The sequence below is a fragment of the Tamandua tetradactyla genome, chromosome 5 (genome assembly GCF_023851605.1).
Source record: "Tamandua tetradactyla isolate mTamTet1 chromosome 5, mTamTet1.pri, whole genome shotgun sequence".
In the NCBI taxonomy this organism is placed as follows: Eukaryota; Metazoa; Chordata; class Mammalia; order Pilosa; family Myrmecophagidae; genus Tamandua; species Tamandua tetradactyla.
Genome location: NC_135331.1, coordinates 157,304,027 through 157,323,959, shown reverse-complemented (window position 1 = coordinate 157,323,959; position 19,933 = coordinate 157,304,027). Strand labels below are relative to the sequence as shown.

The window sequence follows — 19,933 nt, the reverse complement described above, 5'->3', positions numbered from 1 at the left end:
TGGCCATAAATTATATATGGGCTTCTAATAAAAAAAACTGCCCTCTTGACCCTACTGTAATGCCATTAGATTGGCGATAGCTGGCTACTTAAAGTGATCTCCTAGAAAGAGGCTCTCACATACAGAGACCTTCTGTGCCCAGCTTCTCCTTATGCCTTGGGTCATAGAAGCAGCACCTCACAAAGCATGGCCACCAAGGCCTACTTGCTCAAGGATGGATCCAAACCTGGACACTCTGGCATATCCCACCTGCTAGAGGAGGTGGCCTACCCTGCCCTCAGTCCCTTGCCAGATGGCATAGTGTTGGAGAAAACAAGCCCTCTCCTGGATGCCTTGGCTACCTGGGGACCTGGGATCAACTGAGTGAACAGCAGAGCGAGTCTGTACACTTTATAGTGTACAGACTATAGATGGTATTGTCACCATCATTTGCGTTGGAGCTCGCTGGATAGTTGCTGCTTTTCATCACTTAATGGGACAAGTCAGCCCTGATCAAGGATGGCAACCAAAGGTCAGCACAATTGTCATCTTAGCACTGGATGCTCTGACCAAACGTCAGCCCCATCTGCACGGTATTATAGACTCTTTGCCAATGGTCTGGTCATCTGGTCTGGCCAAAGGCAGCAACAACAATTCCTTATCCAAGGTTGCCCCTTTGGGGTAAAGAATTCTGGAATGTCTCACTGATACCTAAACCATAAACTAAGGTCACACATGTCTCTACATATTCTAAAGCTACAAAACAAGGCCTCACCAAACACTCCTTACGTCCTTCGGTGTTATATTATTGATTGTCACCAAAGTATTCATTTTACTGCTTAAAATACATAATTCTAGGACAAAGGAAAGCATCACAGGACCTTCAGGCGCTCCTTCTGCCCACAATGTCTCATATTCATTCTTAAGGAACTGAGAATTAATCTTCCAAAATGTCAAAAGGACTATCTTATGCCCCACCTCCCACCCCAGCTCCTGCAACACAAGTGCCCAGCACACCAGGGTTTGTGGGACGCGACCCATATGGCCATGTTGTCCACAACAGCTACAGTCTGGGACTGAACACAGGCACCAACCTCAAGGTCATGGCGTCCTCTGGTATTACTATTCCAAAACCCCCAAAGCCATCAGATAAGCGCCTTATGCCCTACATGAGGTACAGGAGAAAGGTCTGAGATGAAGTAAAGACTTCCAACCCTGACCTAAAGTTGTGGGAAATTGGCAAGATCATTGGTGCATGTGGTGAGATCTCACTGGTGAAGAGAAACAAAAGTATTTAGACAAATAGGAAGCAGAAAAGATAGAGCACAATGAATCTATGAAGGCCTGTCCTAACTCCCCTGCACACCTTGCTTACATAAATGCAAGAAGTCGCGCAGAAGCTGCTTTAGAAGAAGAAATTCAGCAGATTCAGGCTCACATGGAGAAAGGAGGACCTTCCGTGAGCATTCAGCCTGCTGAAGAGCCAGATGATGGCTTTTCAATGAAGCACACAGTCAACACCCGCTTCCAGAGAAACCTCTGCCTCATCAGTGAAATCCTTGGCGAGAGTGTGGTGCCAGAAGTTCGGTCAGTTATCACAACAGCCAGAATGCAGGCCCTCAAGCGACAGGTCCAGTCCGTAATGGTTCATCAGCTAAAATGAGAAGCTGAACTTCTTCAGAGAGAGGAGCGACACGAGGAAAAGAAGAGAAATTCCTAGAAAGCACAGCCTCATTTAACAAAGAACTTAAAAGGTTATGTGGTTTGAAAATAGAAGTGGATAAGGAGAAAATCACAGCTGAAATTGCACAGGCAAAGGAACAGGCCTGCAAAAGGCAGGAGGAAAGGAAGAAAGAGGCAGCAGATCGAGCTGAGCATAATGAGAGCAGTATTGTTCCTGAGGAACAGCAAGCAGCTAATAAAATTGAAGAAAAGGAAGATGAGAGCATTCCGATGGAGACAGAGGGGACACACCTCAAAGAAACGACAGAAGGCCAACAGCTGCTGACAGCAAGAAGGGTGGGGAAGAGGGCTTGACAGTATGTCAGAGGAAGGAACCCGTGATAGCAACAGTGGCTGAGAGAGCCACAGTGCAACAGTGGAGGAGCCACCAACAGATCCCATACCAAAAGAAGAGAAAAAAGAACAAATGTTGCCATGTTTTATGTGTTCTAAATACTTTCTGAAATGAAATGATGCTTTTGGGAGTCTTAATGGTGCTATGTGGTTTGTGTATTGATTTTTTTCCTGCTCCTGTTACACAACAATAGAAGCTTTTGGACCACACAGCATCGTGGGCCTAATGTTACAGTCACCTTTTCCTAAGCAGTCGTAGAGTTGGCTCTTTTCTTTGGATCTCATTTCTAGCCCTCAACTGCTGAAAGCTCAGAATGTAGATTGAGAAAATGTCCACCTCTTTGGAGAATTATCCTTTGATGCTGCAGAATCTCCTCTTACCATCACCTTTCTACAGCTCACTTGGGTGCCTACCAAAGCCATGCTTTATAAACGTTTCCAGTCCCCGTCAGTAGCACCCTGAAAGTCCCCTCTCCTGGTCACTTCTGCAAAGAGTAGCTTCTTGAAAATGTAATACTGAATAAGAATTTGTTCACTTTTCCTTTTCTATTTTTAATCAATATGTCAGGTACTAAGAGTTGTGTTAAGGAATTGAGTGTAGCCCTCAAGTACACTTGGATCGACTAATCCAGAAATAGTGGCTGGCTCCATAGTTGTAGTAGTTAGTAGTTTATGAAATAGTCACTAAAATGAACACAGCACATACAAGTTATCTATACTGCTTTTTGTCATAATTAATATACAGTACATTCTGATAAATTTATCTAATTTTACAGGAAAAAAATACCTTTTTACCAAGTTTTCCAAAGACAGAAGAGACCACAAAACTTAAGGAATTGAATAACCTTGTAATGGAATAAATAACTTCAAAAATGATTCATGCATTCCAGAAGAAAAACAGCTGAGAATTAAGTTCATCCACTTAAAATTGTTTTACAGCAATCAAAACGTTCAAAACCTCAAAGTTCAAGCCCACAGGAGAGCCTGCCTTTTTGATAAATTCTTAGTAAAGTTTTGGAGATTAGGAGCAAGACAATTTGCGATACGTATGCTTCACAAAAACTAGAGTAGATTTTTACTGAAAAGTTGTACATCTAATGGTCTATGTTTTTAAAAGTCCAAATATAATTTAAAATGAAAAAAAAACATAATGCTGGGCTTTTGAACAAGGTATTCAACGGAGACTTCATTTTCCTTATTAGACTCAGACAATGGGCCTCAGAGAGTGCCATAACAGATTACTCAAACTCAAATGCAATTAAATGAAACACAGCACATTTCATTTTCAGTCAAACATCTAGGTTGAATTGCAGTGAATCTAACTTCATTTTTGATGTTTGCTGACAGTTTGTAAGTTCCACCATTCCCCCTTTCCCTTCTACCTCCATCTGGGAAAGCTAATATGAAAGCACTGGAGCATCCTCCTTCGGCACCAGCAGGAAGTTTAAACTATGCAAGTCTAAGCTTGTGCCTGGGAACCCTCAACCCAGACTCGGCCCCTAGTAACCCTAAGACTCCAATCCAGTCATCCCTCCTCGCTCTCTCAAGTCATATTTGGACTTGCTTATGAGCATTCCCTGCTGTGCTGGTTAGAAGCTGTTATATACCCCAGAAAACATCATGTTCGTTTAATCCATTCCTGAGGATGTAGACCTGTTATGGATGGAAACTTCTGGTTAGGTTATTTCTATTGAGATGTGGCCAACCCCGTTCAAGGTGGGCCTCAATTCTGTTACTTCTGTTACTGAAGTTCATTGTGAGAGATTAAAGAACAGAAAAGGATGGGAGAACTTTGGTAGGAAAAGTCCCTAGAGGAGATGAGAGAGGAAGCCACTGAGGCCTGAAACTGAATGCAGTGAAACCTGGGAGAGAAGGCCCAGCAGACACCAGCCATGCGCCTCCCCATGTAACAGAGGTGTCCCAGATAGCAGTAGCCTCTCTTCCAAGAGGGTATCATCTTGATGCCTTAATTTGGACATTCTCATGACTTTAGAACTGTAAATTTGTAAGCTAATAAATCACCATTGTAAAAGCCTACCCATCTCTGATATATTGCACTCTGGTAGCTTTAGCAAACCAAAACACCTGCTCTCCCCAGAAAGCTTCATAATGTGAATAATGACCATTTCCTACCTCTTGGTACATGTGTGGCATCACCCATTTCAACATCCGAACCAAGTTCTGAGTAGAGAGGCTCCATCCACTTCTTCAGGGTGACCAAGACAGTATCTCCACCCTCATTCCCACTAGAATTAATGAAACAATCTCATAAAGTGGCTGAAAATAAGATAAATTTAAAAATCAATTATTTCCCCTGCATACTAGCAATATCTACACATAAACAAAAATAGATGGATAAGATAAATCTCATTCATAGTAGCAAAAAACAATATGCAAGCTTACAAATAAATGTAACAAGAAAAATACATGCCTAAGTTAAAGAAATTAGAGAGTTTATCAAAGAATATACAACAATCCTGAATAAATGGAGACATTTACACTTGGATAGGAAGATTTAATATTATAGAAATATCTTTAATTATTATATAAATATACTCCACTTCTAATTGAAATGTCAACTTTTTCATATACTGAACAAAATTATTTTTACGTTCACATGAAAAAATAAATGTCTGAGAATTGCCAAAATATGTTTTAAAAAATAATGGGTAAAGGTATATTTCTCTTATCAGATAGTAAAGCTGATTATAAAGTTACCATAGTTGCAATAGTACGTTGGCACAAAAGTGTATATGCAGATTAGCAGAATAGATAGAAGAGTCCAGAAATAGCTATAGGCACTATAAGAATGAATATATAGCAAGGCAATCTTTTGATTGAGTAGAAGAAAAACGCTTTGTCTACTGCACCATCTCCCAATTTTTCCATGGCAAAGCCCCACAGCACACAGAGTTGTAATATTAGCATTCCCACGGAGAGAAACTGAGGAGGCTGCTGACAGTCACAAGCGATCTACCTGATGTGCTGCAGTGCACCGGCTGGCAAGTTCTGAGTAATGAAAGGGGAATGATCCTTTGCTCTTTAACTGGAAGAGAGCAAAGCTAGAACCCTACTGCATGCCATCTTCAAGAAGAGAAGATCCGTTAGATGCTTATGGATACAGTGGAATACTATGCATACACTTAAAGTGATGTTAGGAAGTGTTTAATGTCTGGTAAGGTGGTTACAATCAAGTGAAAAAAATTTTAAAACAAAATGTCCAATATAATATGTGTGTGTGTGTGTTAGTGTGCATGTGCGCAGGTAGAGTGGTTGTCTATGGATGATGAAGTTAGAGAAAATTTTTATTTCATACTATTTGGCTATTTTTATTTTACTTTTGAATATTTTATTCAATAAACATATCTTTTATAAAGAGAAATAAACAATAACAATTTTTTTAAATGCTGTCCTGCAGGCACAGCTAAAGCCACAAGTGACTTGTTCCTCTTTTTCTCTTCTTACTCCCCATTGCACATTGTTCCCTCTTAAAGCACTGTCCATCTGCTTCATATATACCTCTGAACGATTTTTCTTCCTCACTAAATGGAAAAGCCTTTGAATTCTGAGACTGTTTTAATTATTTGTAGATCTCTACCACTATGGAGCATATCATCTTATAAAATGAGAGAAGATAAATAAACTGTTGATGAAAATAACTGAATGAATTCTAAAGATTAAATGGGGGTAGACATTTTTAAATGAAAAACCATGGGTTAGTTTCTACAATACTTAGAAACTACAATGGGCTTAGTCTTTCTTGAAAGAACATGGTTAGGCAGATCTGAACTAGGAAGCATCTAGATCTCCAAAGGACAGAGGAAAGGGAAGGAGGCTCTGGAGACAGGGTGTTTACAGTCAGGGTCTTAATGAGTCTCCCAGCCTAAGTGCCTGCTAATCTGCTTCAACTTCTATTTCCAGAACGGTGAACCACAGACATTGGCCTCCCCTTGCCTCAGGTATTTCCAGAACCGTCTCATTGGTAAACCTAATGACCTGGGATACCACTTCTGTGCATGGATAGAAATCATTCACACTCTAGTTTTGTGGCAGGCTATGATCAACCCAGGAGATAAAGCTCTACAGTGAGTGCCTTATGACTGAGCACTGTGACTCCCAAAAGTCCTTTCTTATCCTGGCTCATTTCTCCTCTCTGTTCCAAGCTCAAATAAGAAATGTGATGCTCTTGTTGATTTTTTTCCCAGCATTTTTTTTTCCTTTTTCAGGCATCCTAGTAAATTAAGACTCCAATTCTAAGGGCAGGCATTTGGACCTTTCTGGCAGGGACTCCTGCTCTGGGCAAGCACACTTGATGATCATATGGTGCATGGTCCCTCCTCTCATGACCATCTGTTAGACTGGCTCTCTACCCACTCACAAGCTTATTGAATTGTCTCACTAGGACACAGGTGCCAGGCTACCATGGCTTTAAATAAGCAGCCCATATAAAAACAGCAAAATGTCCTTCTTTACTACAGGAAGATCCTTCCCGATGACAGCCTTAAAGTAGTACCACTACATGGCTTCTGAAGCTTGATTAAAGCCAGAGACATGGGCAAGCCAAAGTAACATTGTACGCTCCAAACCCTGAGAGATGAGTGGTTGTAGAGCACAGCAACCATGGCTGTGCTAGGTATGGTGCAGAGAGAGGTGTGGGGTGGATGAGAATCTTAGGAATCCAGAGAGAAAGAAGTCATCACTCCAAACATTTATTTAATTGAATCCCTATCAACTAAGGAGGGAAACTGCACATGCACTGTACCTTTACTTGGCAGAGAGAAGCAGACGTAACAATCCCCCACAGTAACAAGAAACAGGTGCACAATCCCACCCCGCCACTTGATGAGAACTTCAGCCAGTCTCTGAATCTCAATGTTCTTAACAGTTAAATGGGGGTAATAATAATAACATATGTTACTGTCACTATAGCTACATAACAATCCTTCTAAAGCATAGTGGCTTAAAACAATAATTATTCTCTCTCATGGTTTTTTTTTTCCATTTTAGTTTTGTTTTATTGCTTATTGAACAGTAGGGTTTTCTGCTGTATTGCTTTATTACACATACACATTAATTCATCTGATTAAAGCATTTATCATCATTTTTGGACAAGACTGAGAATGCAAGAAACAATTATTCCACTATTTTAATGGGAAGACCTTTTACCATGCAGCCACAAGTAAGCTGGAAACTGGTTGGATTTTTTAATTAAACACTTGGGAACTTGAAGTTCTCCACTTCTACTATAAAGTCCCTCCTCTGTTCTCACAAATATGCACTCATACTTATAGCGTGGGAAGATGATTCGAACTTGAAAAGAGAATTTTTTGGCCTCTGAGGTTTCTTCTTGGCAAAAAAAGCTGCGAACTCTCGTCCAGTGCTGGCATAACTTAGTTGAGCTGATGGTTCAGAAGCTGTACGAGTATTTTTCGTATCTAAGTACTCAGTTAACAGCATCTTCACTCAGGAAAGGCTGACGAAGTTCAAGTCTCTCTCCCAAGTCATCTGGGAAACTCTAACTCAGAGTCTCTCATGAAATTGCAGCCAGACACCAGCTGTGGCTGAGATCATCTCAAGGTCTTCCTTACTTGGATATCTGGGCTGGGGAAGACTAAAACAGATGGAGGCTGAGTCACTATGACACCCCAGTATCTCCTTGTAGTTATGGTCTCTCCATATAGTCTCTCCAACATGGTGACTTCAGCCAGACTTCTATGGTAACTCTAAAGCAGCATTCTGAGGGAAAGAGCCATGCAGAAGTTGCATTTCCTCTTCTTTATGACCCCACCTTGGAAATCACACAGTGTCAATTCTGCAGTTACTTCCTCATTGGTAGAGGCCATTGCAAAGGTCCACCCTACCTCTTCATGGGAAAAATGGCAACATTGAATTTGTTTTTTAGGTGTATGGTCTGGGAATTGAACCCGGACCTCCCGCATGGAAGGAACATTGAATTTTAATAATAGCATGGGTGATAGATACATATTTCATCTAGTTTTGGGAAATGCAATCTGCCTTACAAGACTGGTATAAAGATTAAATGAGACCATGTACACCCACTTTATAAACATAAAGCACTATACAAATTTTAGTTCTTTTTATAACAACAGTAATAATGAGATCTTATCTCTCCTTGCTTATTTCAGTCTGTTACAGGAGTTCATGTCTACCTAAAGATAAGGCGAAAGGTGCACAGTGAGCTTTAATTAAAATGAAGCTAAAACAGTGGTAATAGTACAAAACCCTCTTTACTCAAAGACCAGTGGGACATTATTTATGCTAAAATGATTTAAGGAAAAGACTTCTGCATTTCCTTTACCCCAATTCTACAAAAAATAATTATCTGGCCTTAACAATATATTTTTCTTCCTTAGAGTGTAGTAAAATCTAAATTCAAGTCTTGGATTTGCCACCGACTAAGCAGAATGGATATATGAAAATTGCCTTATTTGAGGATGAGGGGAGAAAAGCTTAATATCCTCATTTTTCCAAATGGCCTCTAAAGTTTCTGTAAATTCAAAGAAATTAGGAATTTAAGAATCATTTGGATTCTTCTTGCCTAATTCAATGCACAATTGTTTAGAAACATTTATTTATAGACAGATCTCCAATTTCAGCGTTTGACTTACAAATGTCTTTATATTGGAAGAGCGGCAACACAAATAAAGAGAGTGAAAGAAAGGAAATGAAAATATTCCTCATACCAAATACTCCCTGGGTGGGTGGATGAGAAGAAGAGGTTTCCAGAGTTCAGAGTCTGGGTCCCTCTAAATGTTTACCTCCTTTAAATTTGGCAGTGGAATATCTGGGAGAGGGAGAAGTTCTGATTCCTAGGAATTAGATGGGGTACTTAAACTCCTGTTTACAGGGGAACTCCTGGCCCATTAGCAAGTATAAGCCCAGAACAAAATGCAGGTCCAAAAAAGACAAAGGGGACCCTGCCCTTTGTGTTTGCCTAAGATAGACGGTCCTATCAGAGGGCTAAAGCTCAGGAAAATCTGTCATATCACCAGCTGGTTACAAGCTTCAGAAGCTGACATATCAGGGAATGAATCCCAGAGTTAGCATTTTAAGACATTAAAATGTACAATGGGCAATAAAAGATTACAAGACAAACAATGAAACAGGAAATGATAGCCTAACCAAAGGAGAAGGATAAAAATCCCAAAAACACCAAAAAAGAAGACCAGACTGTGAACATACTGAACAAAGTTCTTTTTTAATGATCTAAAAATGCTCAAGTAGATTTTCAAAGAAAATACATAGAAAGAATTAAAGGATACCAGGAAAACAATGAATAACCAATATGAGAATCTTAGGAAAGAGACAGAAATTTGTAAAGTGGACCTAACAGAACTACTGAAATTGAAGACCATAGCAACTGAAATGAAAAATTCCCAGGAGATTTTCAAGAGTAGATTGGAGCTAGAAGAAGAATTAGTGAACTTGAAGACAAAACGCCTGAAATGAGTGTCTGTGGAACAGGAAAAAAAAAGGAATTATTAAAAATGAAAATAGCCCGCAACAGCTCTGGGACATTACCAAGTGTACCAAAATACACATTTTGGAAATTCCAGAGAGAGAAGAAAGAGAGAAAGGGGCAGAAGGAATATTCAATGAAATAATGACAGAAAACTTACCAAACTTAACAAAAGACATGAATATGCACATCCAAGACACCCAGAGAATGTTAAACGGGATAAAACTGAATAAGAGTATGCCCTGTCACATATTGATTAAATTGTTGAATGCAAAGGACGAGGAGAGAATTCTGAAAGCTGCAAGAGAAAAGCAACATGTTACATGCAAGAGAATCCCAATTAGATTAATGCCAGTATCTCCTAAGAAACCATGGAGGCAAGAAGGCAGTGTATTGAATACTTAAAAGTGCTGAGAGAAAACAATATCCAACAAAGAACTTTATATCTGGCAAGACTCCCTTTCAAAAATGAAGGAGAAATCAAGGCATTCCCTGAGAAACAAAAGCTAAGGGAGTTCATCAACACTAGCCAACCCTACTAGAATGCTAAAGAGAATTCTTCAGACTGAAAGGAAGGGACATTAACTGGTTCAAAATGCCATAAAGAAATAAAGACTTTCAGTAAAAGTAACCATGTGGGTAATTATAAATGCCAATACTCTTGTATTATATTTTTTGGCATATAATGCCACTTTTTAACCTAAAGGAGCTAAAATGCAAACGCATAAAAAGTAATGATAAATCTATTTTGGGCTGTCATCACTGTTAGTAACAGAGAGCTTTGCCTATCATCTGTTATTAATCAAAATTACCCGGGTAACATTTTTACGTGAAAAAAAAACAAAGTGCAGAAAAGAATACCCAACCACTTCTGTAAATATATAAATACATATATTCAATAAGTAAATAAATATTTGTCCAATGAATATATATACTTTCCTGTGCATAGAACATCTCTTTGAGAGGGCACAAAAGAAATTGGAGGCAGTTTTCGCCCTCTGGCAAGGGGAAACGGACAGCTGGGAAAGCGTGGATGGAAAAGAGATTTTGTTTTCACCAAATTTACTTTTTTTTTTTTTGGCATGGGATGCACCGGGAATCGAACCTCGGTCTCATGGCAGGCAAGAACTCTGTCTGCTGAGCCACCATGGCCCACCCTCATCAAATTTGCTTTTGTACTTTTAAAACTTTGTAGCAATGTTTTAGTTTGCCAAAGCTGCCAGAACACAATACATCAGAAACAGAACAGCTTTTAAAAAGGGAATTTATTAAGTTGCAAGTTTATAGTTCTAAGTCCATGAAAATGTTTAAATTAAGGCATTGAGGAAAAGATACATTAATTCCAAAGAAAAGGCCAATGAAGTTCAGAGTTTCTATCTCAGCTGTGAGGGCACATGGTGATGTCAGCTAGTTTTCTCTCCTCATCTCATAAGGCTTCCCAAGAGCGCATTTTCCTTCTGCTCCAGGTCTCTGGTTCTGGTGGCTCTTTCCAAAATGGTTCCTTCCTAAAGGTCTCCAGTAAACACCCCCACCTTGAATAGGTGGAGATTCATCTCCATGGAAACCATCTAGTCAAAAGTTACCACCCACAATTGGGTGGGTGATATCTTCATGGAAACAATCAGAAAAATCCCACCCAGTAATATTGAATCAGGATTAAAGAGCATGGCTTTTCTGGGGTACATAATAGCTTCAAATTGGCACAAGCAAGTACATATATTACGTGTTCATGATATTGTCAAGTTTCTCTGGATTAATTTGTAGCCAGTATACTTGCAAATGAACTAACTTAGAGCTCTCAGATAGGGGAAAGAATCCCAGATGTTTCATCTCAGGGTTCTTTCTCACATTAGGGCTGCCTTGGTTTCTATTCAAAATGCATCAATTAAAAAATGACATCATAAGGAGTTTTTGATTTATTGTTATATCCTGAGTTCTCCTGAAAGCAAAACCTTAAACAAAGGCTTAAGTACATCCAGTCTATGTGGGAAGTGATCCCAGGTTGCAGAATGCAGGAGAGGGCAGCTACAGAAGCTGGAAGGAAAAGGAGGGAGAGCCTCTCCAAGAGCAATGGACCACTGTTAACTCAATCCTGCAGGACTATCCAAGGAGCCTTTTGAAGTACATCTCAGAACTTGGCTTGAAGAAGAAGGAGTTATCCATTCCCATCCCCATCCCCACTTGTCAATCTTTGACTCCTACAGACACTTGTGAGTGCCAACAGTCACTAGACCAGGGATGTACCAGCTACACGTGTCAGAGAAACCCCAGAGGGGAAGAAAGAGATGCTGTGCCAGCATCTTCATTCAGTATGCTGGGTGGGATCTTTTTTATTATTTCCATGGAGATGTGACCCACCCATTCAGAGTGGGGTTGCTTACTAGAGACCTTTAAGAGGGAAACATTTCGGAAAAAGCTTCAGAACCAACAGAGCCCACACAGTCAGAGACCTTTGGAGATGCCAAAGGAAAACACCCCCAGGGAATCCTTATGAAACAAGAAGCCTGGAGAGAAAGCTAGCAGACATTGCCACGTGCCTTCCCAGCTGAGAGAAAAACTCCAAATGTCACTGCCGTTCTTGAACCAAGGTATCTTTCCCTGGATGCCTTCGATTGGACATTTCCATAGACTTGTTTTAATTGGGACATTTTCTCAGCCTTAGAACTGTAAACTAGCAACTTATTAAATTTCCCTTTTTAAAAGCCACTCCATTTCTGGTATATTGCATTCTGGCAGTTAGCAAACTAAAACAACTTGCAACTTGAGAAATTTCCTTTTGAAAAAGCCATTCTGTTTCCGGTGTGTTGCATTCTGGCAGCTTTTACCAACTAAAACAGATGCTCATGGCCCCGTTCTGAGATGAGGCTGTGTTGGGATACACCTGCTCACCCTCCTGTGCCCATACCCTGCTTCTTCTCCTTAGACGCGTTCCCGCATGCACTGTTCACCGCAGCTGGTATATCGAGGCTCTGTCCTCCACCACCCCAAATAGTACTCTAGCCACTCCTCAGGCCAATCAATAGCCGCATTCAGCCTTGAGAAAAGGAACCCAGAGTGAAGGGCTATGCTTGCTCTATAGCAGGTCCAGGCTGTTTGGGCAAGAAGTTCCTGGGGACCCAGGCTCTGGTGGGCTCATTGCCGTGGCCCCAAGGACTCTTCATCTATGGGGAGGGGTAAAGCCAAAAGAGGTCCAGAGCAGATCCAGAATAGGGACCCTCTCACTGTGGTCTGAGGATAGTACTGCCCACAAATATGCAGTTCTTACCTTTCGAGACATTTTTCTGGATGTGTCAAGGAGCTTTGCAACTGTCCTTGACATTTCCTGACTATAGGTGTATTCATTAGGATCAGCTTACCTGGTTGCTTACTTGTCAGTCAGGAAAGTAGGAAGTGGCCCAAAGCATTCTCTCTTATTTTATCTCGTAGAAATAAAATGCACATTATGAAAAATGAATTAAATGGTTTAAGCCCAAACTACTAGAATTGCAAAGTCATAAAACCTGTTTCATCTATTTTGATGCTGTAAGATAATTAGACTTCTTTATCTAAGCAAATATATAATAAGTATCTCAAGACAAAAGTAATTGTCATTTACTAATTTGTCTATAAATTATCTTTTTGTCACATAATTAATTTAAAGTAAATTATGCACATGTTACCACATATAAAAAAGATATAAAAATTTTCTTTCATATTTTATGAAGCCATGGGATTGAATTTTAAATGAACTTTATAATCTAGTCTTAAATAACATAAATTTCTAAATTAAGACTTTTTTTAAAAATCATTTCCATAGAATATCTATGCAAAAATTTTTGAAGTTTTTTTAAGTTTTTTAAATTAAGATTACAAATGACTGTGAAAGGGATCCAGACTCAAAAATACACAGGAAGCAGTAGTTATAAGGTAGATGTCAGGATTTCCAGAAACTCCACTGTTTTAGTTTGTAAACTGCTGGAAGGCGATATACCAGAAATGGATTTGCTTTTAAAAGGGGGAATTTATTAGGTTGCAAGTTTACAGTTCTAAGGCCATGAAAATGTCCAAATTAAAGCACTAACAAGAGGTTACCTTCACCAAAGAAAGGCCAATGAAGTTCGGGGTTTCTCTCATCTGGGAGGGCACATGGCGACCTCTGCTAGCTTTCTCTCCTGGCTTCTTTCCCCCAGGGGCATTTCCCTTCTTTATCTCCAAAGGTCTCTGGCTGTGTGGGCTCTCCCAGTTCCGGTGGCTCTAAAACTTCTTCCAGAATGATTCCCTCCTAAAGGGCTCCAGTAAGCAACCCCACCTTGAATGGGTGGGGACACATCTCCATGGAAACCATCTAATCAAAATTACCACTCACACCTGGGTGGGTCACATCTCCATGGAAACCGTCAAAAAGCTCCCACCCAGCAATACTGAATGAGAATTTAAGAACTTGGCTGTTCTGGGGTACACAACAGATTCAAACCAGCACACGCATCGTTCTCTGCTGGCTGAGAGTTCCTAAAATGTGACAAAGTCTGCCCATCTAACCAGAATAGTCACTGTGGAGATTAAGAATAGGGAATGTGGAGTCAGACAGAATTCGATTCTGATTAATCTCTAAACTTCAGTTACTACATTTACAGAATAGAGATAATAGCATCCCCTTCAAAAGATTGTTATACAGATTAAACGAGTTGCTGAAGGGAAGTGGTTAGCCCAGAGATTAGGCATAAAGTCAGCATTCAACAAATCACAGATGTGTGTGCATGTTACATTTATACATGTAGGTATGCAATAGTCATAAACCTGTTTCATCTATTTTGATGATTCATCTATTTTTGATGTGTGCATGTTATATTTATACCTGGTAGGTATACATCTCCATGGGAAGAAACACTCTAATGTAAAATTCTCTCTAAGATCTAACTGATCGATAGCGACTTTTCTAAAAAGAGAGGGAAGTAGAAAGGTAGAAGAAGATTAATCCCAGGAAGGAAAAGGCACAAAAAGTAGATGTTGGGAGCACTAAAGACCAATAAGCCAAAAATATATTTTTGCCTAAAGTATGCTTAGGATAAGCAAAATATCTGCAAATTACAGAAATATACTTGCCTCCCTCTGAACCAACATGCACCAGAGACCTGACTCCAGCAAGGCAGTTTTTTCTCAAGACATCAGAAGGAAAGATTGAGTCAGTACTGACTCCCAAAAAATTGCTGCTGTATAAGCCTAACACTAAATACAATGACAGGGACCAGGAGGGTGCAACAGAAAAGGACCTAGAAGGCTACCTAACCAATCCCAATATTTTACACACCACAAAATAAAGAGCCAAAGTGACCTGTCCAAGGTCACACCCAGTTAGAGGCAGAGGCCAAAATTGAACCAGATGCCCTTTCTTGTCTACAAAAAGCAGCCTTTGCATAAATGTGGCAGGGGAGGGAGGGGAAGCCTCTGGAATATATGAAAGGTTTCAACCACTGCACTTCACTGGCAATCAGGTCGAAGGTTGACAGGGCAGCAAGACTTTCCCCAAGGACAGATAAAATGCTGCTCTCTTCTCCTACCGGAGACAGTTGGAATAAGACAACCCCGCCAACAAAATGACCACTGTTTTTGGATATGTTTTCTATCAACCCTTCAGAATGGAAATGAGCCCAGATCCTTTCCTGGGAATAGTTACTCACAGTGTCATCACTCAAGCAGAGCAAGCAGCTTGCAGAATGACTGCAATGAGTTGGTTCCTAGTAAATGGATTGAATATTATCGCTCTACTTCATACCCTCAATGGAACTCCATCCCATGAATGGAATGGTATATTATAACTGGCATAAAATAGGCCACCACTTTAGTTGCAACACAGGATTGTCCAAATAAACAAGCATTAATCATGCACATTATGTAGTGCATAATGCTTCAGAAAGCCTTTGCAGGCAGCTCCAAATGAACTCGACCAAATTATACCATCTGACAGCTGTTCCGTGACCTGTGGGAAATGAGTTGGTGGTCTCAGTCCAGTTCCTAGTGGACAGGTGTCCAAAGCACAAAAACTACCCTCACAATTGGGCCTAATTAGCAACCTGGTTGTTGCAGTCACAGCAAAACCTGGAGTCCATGTCACTGCCGTGCTGTTGGAGGCTTGTCTCCCCATCAGGTTTACTGCAGAAAGGCTCATGGTGCTGCCTGCACAGAATGCTGTTCTTCAGGGGAAACAGAGAACTTGTCTGGACTGGCTCTCTGCCTCTCACTTGATACCCTCAAGCCAGAGATTTCAAAGAAAGACTGGAGTTCCTGCACACTATATTTAGTTTTCTGGGCTTTTTTGTTTGTTTTTCCTTTATTAAAAAAGTTGTAGGTTTTCAAAACAATCATGCATAAAATACAGAGTTCCCTATGCCACTCTCTTATTTAGACGTGGCATTAGTGTGGCATATTTGTTACAATTCATGAAAAAGCATTTTAATAATCAGGGCTCAATGACTGCGTTGTACAGTCTCATGATATTTTCTTTGTTCCAGTGACATGTATAAACCTAAAAAAAAAATCGCCCTTTAACCACATTCAAATATATAAATCACAGTGCTGTGTTACCATCACCACCGTCCATTACCAAAACCCTTCCATTAACTAAAATAGACTCTGTAAAATTTAATCATTAACTTTCCATTCCTTACCCCCACTCTATCCTCTGATAACCTATATTCTAGTTTCTGATTCCATGGATTTTCTTATTCTAATTAATCCTTTTCAGTGAGATCATATGACTTTTGCACTTTTGTATCTGGCATATTTCACACAACCTGACATCTTCAAGGCTCATCCATATTGTAGCACATACCAGAACTTTATTCCTCTTTGTAGCTGAATGATATTCCATTGTGTGTATATACCACATTTTGTTCATCCATTCTTCATTTGATGGACACTTGGGATGCTTCTATCTTTTAGCAATTCTGAAGAATGCTGCTATGAACACAGGTGTGCAAGTATCTGTTGGAGAACCTGTTTTCAATTCTTTTGTGTATGGCTGGGTCATATAGTAATTCTATACTTAACTTTTCTGAGTCACTGCCAGTCTATTTTCCACAGCAGCTGCACGAAATTCGCATTTCCATCAACAATGAATGAGTGTTCCTATATCTCCACATCCTCTCAACATTTGTAATTTTCTTTTTTTTTTTTTAATAGTAGCCACTCTAGTGGATGTGAAAAGGCGTGGCATTGGGTTTGATTTACATTTCCTTAAAAGTGCTTTTAGGCCATTTGTTTATCTTCTTTGCAGAAGTGTCTTTTCAAGTCTTTTGTCCATTTTTTAATTGGGTTGTTTGTCTTTTTTTGTCATTGAGTTATAGGGCCTCTTTATATATTTCAGATTTTAAACCTTTATCAAATATGTGGATTTCAAATGTTTTCTCCTATTGCCTATGGTGTCTTTTTACTTCTTTTATGATGAAGTCTTTTGTTGCACAAAAGTTTTTAATTTTTATGAGGTCACAATTATCTATTTTTTTCTGCTCATGGTTTGGGTATAACATCTAAGAAAACATTGCCTAATACAAGGTCCTAAAAATGCTTTCTTATGATTTCTTCTAAGAGGTTTATAGTTCTGGCTGTAATATTTAGGTCTTTGATCCATTTTGAGTTGATTTTCATATATGGTATGAGGTAGGGGGTCCACTTTCATTCTTTTGCAAATGCAAATCCAATTTTCCCAACACCATTTGTTGAAGACGCTATTATTTCCCAGTTGAGTGGTCTTTACTCATTAGTCAAAAATCAGCTGGCCATAAATTTGAGGGTTTATTTCTGTACTCTCAATTCAAGTCCATTGGTCTATATGTCTATCCTTGTGCCAGTACCATGCTATTTTGATCACTGTGGATTTGTAATAAGTTTTATGGTCGGGAAATTTAAGTCCTCAAGCTTCATTCTTCTTTTTCAAGATGGCTTTGGCAATTTGAAGACCCTTACCCTTCCATATAAATTTGATGACTGGCTTTTCTATTTCTACAAAGAAGGCTGTTAGAATTTTTGTTGAGATTGCACTGAATCTGTAAATCACTTGGGGTAGCATTGATACATTAACAATATTTAGTCTTCCAATTCATGAACATGGAATGTCCTTCCAATTATTTAGAGCTCCCTTGATTTCTTTTAGAACGTTTTATAGTTTTCTGTGGATAAGTCCTTTATACTCTTGATTAGATTTTTTCCCTAGATATTTGATTCTTTTAGTTCTTATTGTGAATGGAATTTTTTTATTTTTGCAATTGACCTTGTGTCCCACCACTTTTCTAAATTTGTTTATTAGCTCTAGTAGCTCTATTGTGGATTTTTCAGGATTTTCTGTATATGATTCATGTTATCTGCAAATAGGGAAAGTTTCACTTCCTTTCGAATTTGGATGTCTTTTATTTCTTTCTCTTGCTTAATTGCTGTAGCTAGAACTTCAATACAATGTTGAATAAGTGTAGTGACAGAGGGCATCCTTGTCTTATTCCTGATCTTAGAGAGAAAATTTTCTTTTATCATTGAGTATGATGCTAGCTAAAGGTTTTTTATATATGCCTTTTATCGTGTTGAGGAAGTTTCCTTCTATTCCTGGTTTTCAAAGTGATTTTTATCAAGAAGGCTGCTGAATTTTGTCAAATGCCTTTTGTGTGTCAACTGAGATGATCATGTGGATCATCTGTTAAGTCCACATTTGTTAACGTGGAATATTATAATAATTGATTTTCTTATGTTGAATCAGTCTTGCATATATGGGATAAATCCCACCTGGTCATGGTGTATAATTTTTTAATGTGCTATTGGATTCAGTTTGCTGTTTTGTTGAGGATCTTTGTACATATACTGATAAAGGATATTGGTCTATAATTTCCTTTTCTTGTGGTATCTTTATCTGGCTTTGGTATGAGGCTGATACTGCCCTCATAGAATTAGGTAAGATGTGCTCCCTCCTCTTTGATTTTTTGGAAAAGTTTGGGCAGGATTGGTGTTGGTTCTTCTTAGAAGGTTTGGTAAAAATACATCAGTGAAGCTATCTTGTCCTGGGCTTTTTTCCTTTGGGAAGTTTTTGATTACTAATTCAATCTCTTTGGTAGTTATTGGTTTGTTGAGATCTTCTATTTCTTCTTAAGTCTGCATAGGTAGTTTGTGTTTTTCTAAGAATTTGTCCATTTCCTCTAAGTTATTTAATTTGTTGGCATACAGTTGTTCATAGTATCCTTTCATAATCCTTCTTATTAAGGAGTCAGAGGTAAGGTCCCCCTTTTCATTACTGATTTTAGTTATTTGTGTCCAGTCTCTTTTCCTTCTTTGTCAGTCTAGCTAATGGTTTGTTGATTTTATTCATCTTTTCAAAAAGCCAACTTTTGGTCTTGTTGGCTCTTTTTATTGTTTTTATTATTATTATTATTATTATTATTATTATTATTATTATTATTCATTTCATTTATCTCCACTCTAATCTTTATTTTCTTTCTTCTCACTTTGGGTTTAGTTTGCTCTTCTTTTTCTAGACCATGCAGTATTAAGGTTAGGTCTCTGATTCAAGATCAATCTTCTTTTTTATATATAGGCATTTAGAGTTATAATCTCTCAGCACTGCCTTTGCTGCATCCCATAAGTTTTGTAAAATTGTTTTCATTTTAATTTACCTCAAAATACTTATAATTGTTATGTCTTCATGTTGCATTGACCTTTTTATTCAGTATGTAATGATTTTCTCTGTCCTTTGTAACAGTTTTTGACTTGAAGTCTACTTTATCTGATACTAGCTACCCCAGTTCTCTTTTGGTTACTATTGGATGGAATAATTTTTCCATCCTTTCACTTTAAACTTATCTATGTCTTTGAATTTAAGGGGAGTCTCTTGTAAACAGCATATAGTTTAGTCATGCTTTTTTATCCATTCTGCCTGCAAATCTCTACCTTTTAACTGGAGAGTTTAATCTATTTACAGTTAAAGTAACCACTAGTAGTGCAGATCTTTCTTCTGCCATTTTGCTATTTTGTCTTTCTAAGTCTTATACCTTTTTGACTCTCAATTCTTCCATTAATGCCTATTTCTATATTTATTTGATTTTTTTCATATTAGACCATTATGAGTAACTTTCTATTTCTTTCTGAATATACTTTTCAGATATTGACTTTGTGATTATCATGCTAAAATTTAATGTCCTAAATCTGTAACAATCATGTTTGATTTGATACCAACTTAACTTTAATAATGTACACACACATTGTTCCTATATCCTTCCATGCCCCTACCTTTTTTTGTTCTTGTCACAAATTATATGTTTGTACATTGCTTGTCCAAAACCATGCACTTATCATTACTTTTTATATATTTACATTCTAACACTTATAAGAAGTAATAAGTGGAGTTACATACCAAAGAAATGCAATACAATATTACTGGCCTTT

At 38.6% G+C, this 19,933-nt stretch overlaps 1 long non-coding RNA gene and 1 pseudogene across 1 annotated transcript in view; one reads left to right on the top strand and one right to left on the bottom strand.

Annotated features, from left to right (window-relative positions):
* The window catches only part of LOC143682836 (uncharacterized), a 68,171-nt gene that overhangs the window by 10,976 nt on the left and 37,262 nt on the right, over positions 1 to 19,933 (bottom strand). The window contains exon 3 of the long non-coding RNA XR_013175312.1: positions 4,189 to 4,301. This is a non-coding gene — a long non-coding RNA (uncharacterized LOC143682836). The remainder of the gene's footprint in view (positions 1 to 4,188; positions 4,302 to 19,933) is intronic.
* On the top strand, positions 930 to 2,170 carry LOC143682401 (SWI/SNF-related matrix-associated actin-dependent regulator of chromatin subfamily E member 1 pseudogene; annotated as a pseudogene).